This window comes from Salvelinus namaycush, unplaced genomic scaffold, assembly GCF_016432855.1.
Source record: "Salvelinus namaycush isolate Seneca unplaced genomic scaffold, SaNama_1.0 Scaffold1209, whole genome shotgun sequence".
Taxonomy (NCBI): domain Eukaryota; kingdom Metazoa; phylum Chordata; class Actinopteri; order Salmoniformes; family Salmonidae; genus Salvelinus; species Salvelinus namaycush.
The window spans coordinates 1,839-13,919 of NW_024057908.1; the positions used below are offsets into that span (position 1 = coordinate 1,839).

The 12,081-nt window shown below is 47.0% G+C and overlaps 1 long non-coding RNA gene across 1 annotated transcript; it reads right to left on the minus strand.

Annotated features, from left to right (window-relative positions):
• Positions 1-7,969: 7,969 nt before the first annotated feature.
• Positions 7,970-11,771, minus strand: LOC120036104. Its single transcript, XR_005474411.1, has 3 exons — positions 11,280-11,771; positions 10,372-10,605; positions 7,970-10,126 (listed from the first exon to the last, which is right to left on the minus strand). It is a non-coding gene; the product is annotated as an uncharacterized LOC120036104 (long non-coding RNA).
• Positions 11,772-12,081: the final 310 nt, after the last annotated feature.

The following is a 12,081-nucleotide window of genomic DNA, read 5'->3' on the forward strand; positions in this document are numbered from 1 at the left end:
AGAACCGTATTGTATGCAAACTATAACGTTCATGTAGGATAAGACAAACTCAAATATGCAAGGTTGGCAGTCATCTAATAATACACAGACAAACAACGTTTTTAGTATTAGGTAACGGGGAAGAGAGGAGAGGAGAGTTTCAATTTTCAAGTTGTATTAGTCGTATGTACAGGATATACATTGTATACACCGTCCAATTAAATGCTTACCTGCTGGTTCCTTCTCAACAATGCAACAACAATAGGAAATAATAAAAGATGAGAATCCGAACATAAAGTAAATGGCTCATTAGAAGAGAACAAGCATTTTAGCATCAGCAGAATAAGAATAAGAGGAGGAGAGAGGAAAGGGGAGAGGAGAGAGGAAAGGGGAGAGGCGAGGAGAGGAGAGGAGAGGAAAGAGGAGAGGAGAGGAGAGGAGAGGAGAGGAGAGGAGAGGAGAGGAGAGGAGAGGAGAAAGGAAAGGGGAGAGGCAAGGAGAGGAGAGGAGAGGAGAGGAGAGGAGAGGAGAGGAGAGGAGAGGAGAGGAGAGGAGAGGAGAGGAAAGGAAAGGAAAGGAGAGGAGAGAGGAAAGGAAAGGGGAGAGGAGAGGAGAGGAAAGGAGAAGAGAGGAGAGGAGAGGAGAGGAGAGGAGAGGAGAGGAGAGGAGAGGGACGGGACGGGACGGGACGGGACGGGACGGGACGGGACGGGACGGGACGGGAAAGGACAGGAAAGGAAAGGAAAGGAGAAGAAAAAAGAAAAGGAGAGGAGAGGCGGACTCATCTCACTGTACACTTTCAGAAATCCAGCCGGTCAAAAGTTGTTCCTCGCTCCTTCTCCTCTTCTTCCAGGGTCTGATGCTTCTGGAAGTATGAACTACATCTCCACCTAGTGGCCTCTGTATTTATTTCACCTATCAGCTCTGTAAAGGAAACTGAAAAAAGGACAGAGAAATGAAGCACGACCCTTGTTCTCATCTGATGTGGCGTCTCTTTTCTCAGCTGACGTTGAAATACGAGCTGTTTCAAGTTTCAACAACTAGAAAGATCCAAAGATCTCTTCTATCCAGACAAGTAAGTGCAGACGTCAGCCGGTCAGCCGCTTTGTATTGAGCACTTCCTTCATTATTATGTAGAGATACTGTAATTATGCAAAACAGAACCTTATTATATGCAAACTGTAATGTTCATGTAGGGTAAGACAAACGCAAACATGCAAGGTTGGCAGTTATCTAATAATACACAGACAAACAAAGTATTTAGTATTAGGTAACGGGGAAGAGAGGAGAGGAGAGGAGAGTTTCAAGTTGTATTAGTAGTATGTACAGAATACACATAGTATACAGAATACACATAGTATACACCGTCCAACAAAATGCTTATTGCTGCTTTCTTCTCAATGCAACAAGGAGGAGGAGAGGAATTGAAAGGGGAGAGGAGAGGAGAGGAGAAGAAAGGGGAGGGGAGGGGAGGAGAGGAGAGGAGAGGAGAAGAAATGTAAGGGGAGAGGAGAGGAGAGGAGAGGAAAGGGGAGGAGAGGAAAGGAAAGGGGAGAGGAGATGAGAAAAAAGGAAAGGGGAGAGGAGAAGAAATGAAAGGGGAGAGGAGAGGAGAGGAGATGAAAGGGGAGAGGAGAGGAAAGGAAAGGAAAGGAAAGGAAAGGGGAGAGGAGAAGAAATGAAAGGGGAGAGGAGCGGAGAGGAAAGGGGAGGAGAGGAAAGGAAAGGGGAGAGGAGAGGAGAGGAGAAAAAAGGAAAGGGGAGAGGAGAAGAAATGAAAGGGGAGAGTAGAGGAAAGGGGAGTAGAGGAAAGGAAAGGAAAGGGGAGAGGAAAGGGGAGGAGACGAAAGAAAAGGGGAGAGGAGAGGAGAGGAAAGGGGAGAGGAGAAGAAATGAAAGGGGAGAGGAGAGGAGAGGAAAGGAAAGGGGAGGAGAGAAAAGGAAAGGAAAGGAAAGGGGAGGGGAGGAGAGGAAAGGGGAGAGGAAAGGGGAGGAGACGAAAGAAAAGGGGAGAGGAGAGGAGAGGAGAAGAAATGAAAGGTGAGAGGAGAGGAAAGGTGAGAGGAGAGGAAAGGAGAGGAGAGAGGAAAGGGGAGGAGATGAAAGGAAAGGGGAGAGGAGAGGAATGGGGAGAGGAGAGGAAAGGGGAAGAGAGGATAGGAAGGAAAGGTGAGAGGAGAGGAGAGGCAACGGGAGAGAGGAAAGGGGAGAGGAGAGGAAAGGAGAGGAAAGAGGAGTGGAGAGGAAAGAGGAGAGGAGAGGAGAGGAGAGGAGAGGAGAGGAGAGGAGAGGAAAGAGGAGAGGAGGGCAGGGGAGGAGAGGAGAGGAGAGGAGAGGAGAGGAGAGGAGAGGAGAGGAGAGGAGAGGAGAGGAGAGGAGAGGAGAAGAGAGGAGAGGAGAGGAGAGGAGAGGAGAGGAGAGGAGAGGAGAGGAGAGGAGAGGAGAGGAGAGGAGAGGAGAGGAGAGGAGAGGAGAGGAGAGGAGAGGAGAGGAGGAATGGAAAGGAAAGAAGGAGAGGAGAGTCAGACTCATATCACTGTACACGTTCAGAAATCCACCCGGTCAAAAGTTGTTCCCAGCTCCTTCTCTTCTTCTTCCAGGGTCTGATGCTTCTGGAAGTATGAACTACATCTCCACCTAGTGGCCTCTGTATTTATTTCACCTATCAGCTCTGTAAAGGAAACTGAAAAAAGGACAGAGAAATGAAGCACGACCCTTGTTCTCATCTGATGTGCGTCTCTTTTCTCAGCTGACGTTGAAATACGAGCTGTTTCAAGTTTCAACAACTAGAAAGATCCAAAGATCTCTTCTATCCAGACAAGTAAGTGCAGACGTCAGCCGGTTTGTATTGAGCACTTCCTTCGTCGGGTTTGTTAACAGTGTCTGTTGTCTCCAGTGAACATGACGGATAACCTTGTCTCACTAAACATTAGGACTATGGCAGGGGTTTGAGAGGAGTTAACTTCATAACATTTCCAACCATAGTAGAGTGCTTTTCCAAACACCATCAGTTCATGTTCAGTTCAGTCCTGAGGATTTTTAATGTGTGTGTGTGTGTGTGTGTGTGTGTGTGTGTGTGTGTGTGTGTGTGTGTGTGTGTGTGTGTGTGTGTGTGTGTGTGTGTGTGTGTGTGTGTGTGTGTGTGTGTGTGTGGACGTGTTTAACTATTCTTGTGGGGACCAAAAGAATAGTAAAAAACCCAAATTTTACCAACTGCGGACATTTTGTTAGTCACCACAAGGTCAAATTCTATTTCTAGGGAGTTTAGGGTTAAAGTTAGAATTAGTGTTAGGGTTAGAATTACGTTAAATGTGAGGGTTAGGAGCTAGGGTTAGGTTTAGGGTTAAGGTTAGGTTTTTGGGTTAAGGTTAGGGTTAAGGTTAGGATTACGGTAAGAGTATGGGTTAGTGTTAGGTTTAGGGAAAATAGCATTTTGAATGTTGCTTTGTGCGTGTGCGCGTGCGTGTGCGTGTTTTACTGATGGAGCAATTCAAACAGTTCAAAAGTAGTTCATCCCGAGTTTTAAGTTAGGCCTTGGCAAGTGTTCTCCTTCCCCATGTTTATTGACATGTCTATCTGTCCTCTTTCTCTGCTCTCTCTGTCTGGAAATTGACACCGGACATCAGTGTTGATGCGTGTTGTAATATACAATGGCCACCAGATGGCGACTTCTCACCACTGACAAGTACTATCCAACCATTTCCCAGGAAAACTTCTTTGCGTTCTAAACGGCACCCAATTCCCTATATTGTGCACTACTTTTGACCAGAGCTCTATGGGCCCTGCTCAAAAGTAGTGCACTATATAGGGGATAGTGTGTAATTTGGAAAGGATCGGCCTCCACCTAGAGAGCTATTGTGTGTGTTAGGATAGGGTTTGAGCATAACCCTGCACGCTACATATCAGCTGTCACAGTTAAGAGGTGAGTAGTGACAGGGACAGTGTAACTGCCAGGGGACAGGGATGACAGGGTACAGGGACAGTGTAACTTCCAGGGGACAGAGATGACAGGGTACAGGGACAGTGTAACTTCCAGGGGACAGAGATGACAGGGGACAGGAACAGTGTAACTTCCAGGGGACAGAGATAACAGGGTACAGGGACAGTGTAACTGCCAGTGGATAGGGATGACAGTCCACATGGATGACAGGGTACAGGGACAATGTAACTGCCAGGGGACAGGGATGGAGGGGACAGATATGAGAGGGGATAGGGACAGTGTAACTGCCAGTGGACAGGGATGATGGGGGACAGGGACAGTGTAACTGCCAGTGGACAGGGATGACAGTCCACAGGGATGACAGGGTACAGGGACAATGTAACTGCCAGGGGACAGAGATGAAGGGGACAGATATGAGAGGGGATAGGGACAGTGTAACTGACAGGGGCCAGGGATGACAGGGGACAGATATGAGAGGGGATAGGGACAGTGTAACTGACAGGGGACAGGGATGACGGGGGCAGATATGAGAGGGGATAGGGGACAGTGTAACTGACAGGGGACAGGGATGACAGGGGACAGATATGAGAGGGGATAGGGACAGTGTAACTGACAGGGGACAGGGATGACAGGGGACGGATATGACAGGGGATAGGGAACAGTGTAACAGACAAGGGACAGGGATGACCGGAGAAAGGGATGACATTTTTTGCCCCCATTTTTGTGTATGATATTTACTTAAATTGTTTAGCAAAAACGATGTGAAACGTCTGTAATACTGTCTCTGTTGAAACAACACCAAGAAAACTGTACTAGTCTACACAGAGCACGGCTCAGGTCGTCATGGTAACTGAAACCCTACAGGACCAGTAGCAGAGCCATGGTAAGTAGATAAACCAGATAGCATCAGCCCATGCTCCCACCCCACCACCACACACACACACACACACACACACACACACACACACACACACACACACACACACACACACACACACACACACACACACACACACACACACACACACACACACACACACACACACACACACACTCACCCATGTTCCTACAGTAGGGTGGAACTGGAGTCATCCCTGCCCCTGTCCTAGTCCCTGTGAAATAATTAATGAATTAAACCAGTGAACGACTGCGCTGACTATATTAATCGCCAGCAGCATACTACCCTGCATCCCACTGCTGGCTTGCCTCTGAAGCTAAGCAGGGTTGGTTCTGGTCGGTCCCTGGGTGGGAACAGGGTTGGTCCTGGTCGGTCCCTGGGTGGGAGCAGGGTTGGTCCTGGTCGGTTCCCGGGTGGGAACAGGGTCGGTCCTGGTCGGTCCCTGGATGGGAGCAGGGTTGGTTCTGGTCGGTCCTTGGGTGGGAACAGGGTTGGTCCTGGTCGGTCCCTGGATGGGAGCAGGGTTGGTCCTGGTCGGTCCCTGGATGGGAGCAGGGTTTGTCCTGGTCGGTCCCTGGATGGGAGCAGGGTTTGTCCTGGTCGGTCCCTGGATGGGAACAGGGTTGGTCCTGGTCGGTCCCTGGATGGGAGCAGGGTTGGTCCTGGTCGGTCCCTGGATGGGAGCAGGGTTTGTCCTGGTCGGTCCCTGGATGGGAGCAGGGTTTGTCCTGGTCGGTCCCTGGATGGGAACAGGGTTGGTCCTGGTCGGTCCCTGGATGGGAGCAGGGTTGGTCCTGGTCGGTCCCTGGATGGGAGCAGGGTTGGTCCTGGTCGGTCCCTGGATGGGAGCAGGGTTTGTCCTGGTCGGTCCCTGGGTGGGAGACCAGCTGCTGCTGGAAGTGGTGTAGGAGGGCCAGTAGAAGGCACTCTTCCCTCTAGTCCAAGGAGGTCACAGTGAAGGGGACATTGCCCTGCTTAGGTCTTTCGGATGGGATGTTAAACGGGTGTCCTGGCTCTCTGTGGTCATTAAAGATCCTATGACACTTATCATAAGAGTAGGGGGTTAACCCTGGTGTCATGTATAAATTCCCAACCTGACCCCATTCCATCATGGCCACCTAATCATCCCTCTCATTCCTTATTGGCATAAATCACTCATCTTTCCAGCTGACGTGTGGTGAGTGTTCTAGGACAAAAATGTTGCAGAGCATCACCCAGGTGGGTGGTGGATGAGGTGAGTTTACCCACTTACTAAGTGCTTTGAGTACCTCAGTTGGTAGAAAAGTCCTATATAAATCCAGTGTATTATTATTAATTAATGGTGAACGAGGCCTGTCTGTATGCATAACAACGCCACTTCATATAATGTTTACATACCCTACATTACTCATCTCATATGTATATACTGTACTCTATACCATCTACTGCATCTTGCCATCTTGATGTAATACATGTATCAGTAGCCACTTTAAACAATGCCACTTTCATATGTTTACATACCCTACATTACTCATCTCATATGTATATACTGTACTCGATACCATCTACTGCATCTTGCCTATGCCATTCTGTACCATCACTCATTCATATATTTTTATGTACATATTCTTCATTCCTTTACACTTGTGTGTATAAGGTAGTAGTTGTGAAATTGTTAGGTTAGATTACTCGTTGGTTATTACTGCATTGTTGGAACTAGAAGCACAAGCATTTCGCTACACTCGCATTAACATCTGCTAACCATGTGTAACGGATACCAGGTATCCTGTGTGTGTATTTCTTTTCTCTCCTTCTCCCCTCACAGGTGGCAATCATCCTTCTCCAATCAGTCATCAATCAGAAGACACACCTCCTCCTGTTTCCATTACCCAATCACATCCCCTTTCCCTTGATTTAACAACCCTGTCAGTTGTTTTCTCATGAGCTCAGTCTCTCTGTGTCGCTCTCTCGTTTGGTTTAGCAACTACATGTCACTTTGTCTGTTACCCTGTGAGTATTGTTTTTGTTATGGTGTTTGACTGTTTGTTTGATGGTGGGAAAAGGGGGTACCAAGATAAGTTGCCCATGGACATACACTACCCGTAGGAATACTTTGTCTAAGAACACTAGTTAGAACTGGGCAGACCACCCACTGTATTTTTAGTTAGTTAGTTAGCTGTAGGCTAGTCTAGCTTAGGGGTGTTTTTGGATATTTGTTTCTTTCCTTGGGTCCAGCTCAGCCCCTTTTCCTGCCCTTTTCCAGCCCCCCCCCCCCCCCCCCCCCCCCCCCCCCCCCTTTACCGTGTGTTAACCAAATAAACCATGAGTGTTTGACGGTAGATTTATGTTGTCTGTGGTTATTTGTTCTCACTGTTACTTTCACTGTTATTATTTGCATGAGTTACGGGTCTCGTTGCCATCCCCCCTAGACTGTAGAGCCAAAGGGATTCGTAACAGTATGTGACAAATAAGATTTGATTTAAGGGAGGGAGATGGTCACTATGCACATGATGAGTAACTTCACTTGCTACCTGAAGACTTGTGTTAGTACTCAGAGCTAGGCTTTAGCTCAGTCTCCTGTAAAGACAGTCACATTTTAGTAATTTAGCAGATGCTTTTATCCAGAGTGATTTACAGTAATGAGTACATGTTCATACTTTTTCCCCATACTGGTCCCCCATGGGAATTGAACTCACAACCCTGGTGATGGAAGCTCCATTCTCTACCAACTGAACCAAGGATACAGCTCACCAGCTGAGCTTGTGATACCAACAATTAAAGAGTGTAGCGAATTTGGGGGGCATTTTCTACTAAGAATGAACATACTTGCCAATGCCAACCCTGTATCGAATCCCAACACGGCTGCTGTATTTAGCCTTGAATCGTTTTTAATGCTTTCTTGTCCTTAACGTGACAATCTGAGAGTAGAAAAGCATCGGGCTTCATCCGACACACCTCGTTCCTCCCAGCCTGTATATCTGTCATCCTCCGTAACGTTTTATTATGAAAACCTGTCTCTTTGTCAAACCCCTCTTCAGGATTCAGATTTATAGAAGGGGAGCCTAAATGTGTTAAACAAGATTTAACTCCTGTGGTGTTTATGCTTATCTCAAATAAGAGAAATGGCTTCATTTATAAATATAAAGTTCACATCAAAACCTAATGTTGCCAAAATTGTTTTAATTGTAAATCAAGCAAGTAATTGAAGACATTGAATTGGAGGAAGATGTGAGAATGACAAATATACTCTGTTTGAAATCAGTGCACACGGCACACAAGCAGGAACATTAAATAGTTTATACAATGGAGCATTCAAAGACTGACATTAATAATTGATCAAAATGTAATTAAAGAATTCAGCTAAGGGCTTTTATGCCCAGAGTGATTTAAGAGGAGAATACTTTTGACACCACAGAGGGACAAACAATTGAACACAAATAATTATAATTAACTGATAATGAAGAACGATTGATCCCTGGCTCCATCAGAATGCCCAGCCTGTAAGGAACAGAAGACGGAGCTGACTGAGGCCCAGCCTGTAAGGAACAGAAGACGGAGCTGACTGAGGCCCAGCCTGTAAGGAACAGAAGACGGAGCTGACTGAGGCCCAGCCTGTAAGGAACAGAAGACGGAGCTGACTGAGGCCCAGCCTGTAAGGAACAGAAGACGGAGCTGACTGAGGCCCAGCCTGTAAGGAACAGAAGACGGAGCTGACTGAGGCCCAGCCTGTAAGGAACAGAAGACTGAGCTGACTGAGGCCCAGCCTGTAAGGATCAGAAGACGGAGCTGACTGAGGCCCAGCCTGTAAGGAACAGAAGACGGAGCTGACTGAGGCCCAGCCTGTAAGGAACAGAAGACGGAGCTGACTGAGGCCCAGCCCGTAAGGAACAGAAGACGGAGCTGACTGAGGCCCAGCCTGTAAGGAACAGAAGACTGAGCTGACTGAGGCCCAGCCCGTAAGGAACAGAAGACGGAGCTGACTGAGTGTCAGCCGGGCACAGGTGTGGAGATCATGAACAGAGGCCCAGCCGGGCACAGGTGTGGAGGTCATGAACAGAGGCCCAGCCGGGCACAGGTGTGGAGGTCATGAACAGAGGCCCAGCCGGGCACAGGTGTGGAGGTCATGAACAGAGGCCCAGCCGGGCACAGGTGTGGAGGTCATGAACAGAGGCCCAGCCGGGCACAGGTGTGGAGGTCATGAACAGAGGCCCAGCCGGGCACAGGTGTGGAGGTCATGAACAGAGGCCCAGCCGGGCACAGGTGTGGAGGTCATGAACAGAGGCCCAGCCGGGCACAGGTGTGGAGGTCATGAACAGAGGCCGGCACAGGTGTGGAGGTCATGAACAGAGGCCGGGCACAGGTGTCGAGGCCACGGACAGAGGCCCAGCTGGTGGTGGAGTAGTCCGTACAGGAGCGGAGGACTGATGCGGTTAGAGGTGTGGAATGGATGCTGGATGGTGGGACTCCTACAAAGTAATCTGATTGGCAGCATGTTTTTTTGCATCACTCTTCATCAATGCCACCAAATACCCAGCATACCACAGAGCATTTTCAACAACCTACTTGAAGGTCTGCTTCCTCTAAAGGCTGAACTGCATCTCATGTTGACCCAGCAAGTGTGCCTTGTTGCTGGGTTGCCAACTCTGCGCAGTACAGCCCTCCTGGATGAATGTATCTGCAGATATAGCCCTGGTGTACTCTCTTTTAGAACTATGTCTCCTGAAATGGCAAGCATCCTTACTGTCAAAAATCTAATTAAATCAAATCTTATTCATCCTATATACAGAATACAGTGGGGTGTAAACAGTGCAATGAAATGCTTACTTTCAAGCTACCTCTCAACATAGCCCTTGTCATACAGCATGTCTTGGAGATATTTGTACGTCTATAACTTTCTCACTCATTATTCACAATTCATCAGGACTATCCGTAATCCTGGTAACATCCACATTAATGTAGAAGTGTTTAGAAACATATTCTATTCTTATTTACAATAAGTGACTCCAAAATACACAATACATTATCCATGGACTAAAGAGCAACGTTAGCCCGAACAGGAACGTAAGACAGGGGACTGGTGAGCACAGGTGTGGAGTACAGAGGCCCAGGTGGTGGAGTAGCCCGTACAGGGGACTGACTGATAAAGCTGTGGACTGGATATTGGTAGGTCCTGAACTGTCAGGTCCTGAACTTCCACAAGCTCCACAAAGCCCTCATCATCCTCCTCTTGGACATCAGGATCACCTGTCTCCAGTTCCTCAATGGCAGCCTTGTAATCCTGCAGCACCAAACCAGTTGATCGAAGAGGTACTCCAAACCTATCAGCTCCACTAAAGAAACAAAAAAAAAAACATAAATATATGAGAATACACAGGACTGAGATTTTTTATAATTCTATAATAACATTTCACAAAGAGAAATGTGTTGCTGTTTGTATTCAATATAAAAGCTGCATTCGATTATTAATTAAAATGTTATTGCCATTACTAGTGTATTTGTGTGGAACAGTGTAAGGAACCATATGTTCCAACTGATGACCTTCCTACTGCACAGAATGTGGGCAATACAGGTTTACCTGCCAGAGCTTCCTGGGCATCCAGAGCAGCAGAGGACGGGCAAAGTACCTCTCCATCTCTACTGAGCTGCAGATGGTGGTGGAGGGCGATCCCACCCCATTTTGTCAACCCTGGCAAAGTCCATCTCTGGAATCCCATTCCCCGGCCACCTGAACAATGCCTTGGACACCCACTTATGGTCCACATCAGGCAAAATGTGTTGCCATCCCTTGGGAAGGCATATGTAAATCTCACTGAAATCAAAAGACAACAACATCCCCAAACGAGAAATAATGAATTGATGATACATTCCCCAAAGAACAGGTCATCATATCGCGAGACATACTGTGTAGGCCTAGTACATCATTTAAAATGCTAGTCATCACTATACATACTTCAAATACAGGCTGAAAAGTAGAACTATTCATTTAATTAGATCAATAATTAAACACCATCAAAATACGATCCTTTGTTTTACTTATTTATTATCTCCATAAACTAAACAACATCATTAATGAATATAATAACTCCAAATTAGTATGAAAATAGTGGGGTTAACAGACTATTTTGATGGTCAGAGTAATCGGACATTAAACTAGCTAACGTTACGTTACTTCGATACTGCAGTTTACTAACGCGTTACTGTAGCTAACGTTACACTGTACATATTGTTTACCGAGCCGTGCTAACATATTACTGTAGCCTAATACACTGATCTTACCTGCTAGATATTCCGATCGATGATGATGATCAATGAAAACACCAGACAACAAAAAAGTGTAGCTAACGTTACTTCAGAAAATAAAGATAATTCGCGAACAAATTACCTGAGGAAATATATTTTTCCATTGTCCTCTTCTAGCATTTATAGGTCCCGCTATAGCTCATGTTACTTCAGAAAATAAATTAAACTCGCGAACAAAATTACCTGAAAGGAAATACACATTTCCATGGTCCTCTTGACTAGAGTTTAAAGGTCCCGCCATAGCTCTATCCTCATTGGTCAATTCTTGGTTGCTCTGGCGTCTCGGATTGGTTGGCGAGTGCAATTCTTGGTTACTTCTTGGTTGCAGACGGCGATATGATTGGTTGTCGCAACCAGAAATATCCTCGACTCACTGTTGTCACACTGGACCACCCAAAATAAACAACTTCTCACAGAGGGCAGCACTGTAGAGAGAGATAGGAGAGAGAGAGAGATAGGAGAGAGAGAAGAGCGAGCGAGGTGCAGTGCTAGCTGTGCCACTAGAGATTCTTGATTCAAGGCGGCACACAATTGGCCCAGCGTCGTCCGGGTTAGGGAAGGGTTTGGCCGGCAGGGATGTCCTTTTCCCATTACGCACCAGCTTCTGTGGCGGGCCGGGCGCAGTGCACGCTGACACTGTCGCCAGGTGTATGGCGTTATCTCCGACACATTGGTGCTTCCGGTTGGTTGGGTTGTGTTTCGGAGGACGCACGGCTCTCTACCTTCGCCTCCCGAGTCCGTACGGGAGTTGCAGCGATGAGACAAGACTGTAACTACCAATCGGATACCACGAAATTGGGGTGAAAAAGGGGTAAAAAAAAAAAACTATTATAATTTTTAAAAAGCTTGATTATCAGCTGAAAGTAGCAGCAGCTTATTTTTATGAGATTGCTATGCAGCAGCATGCACTGTGCAGCTTGGAGCTGCCCAACACACATCCTCAAGTGTTCTGATTCATCTCAAAGGGATAAATAACTGATGTACA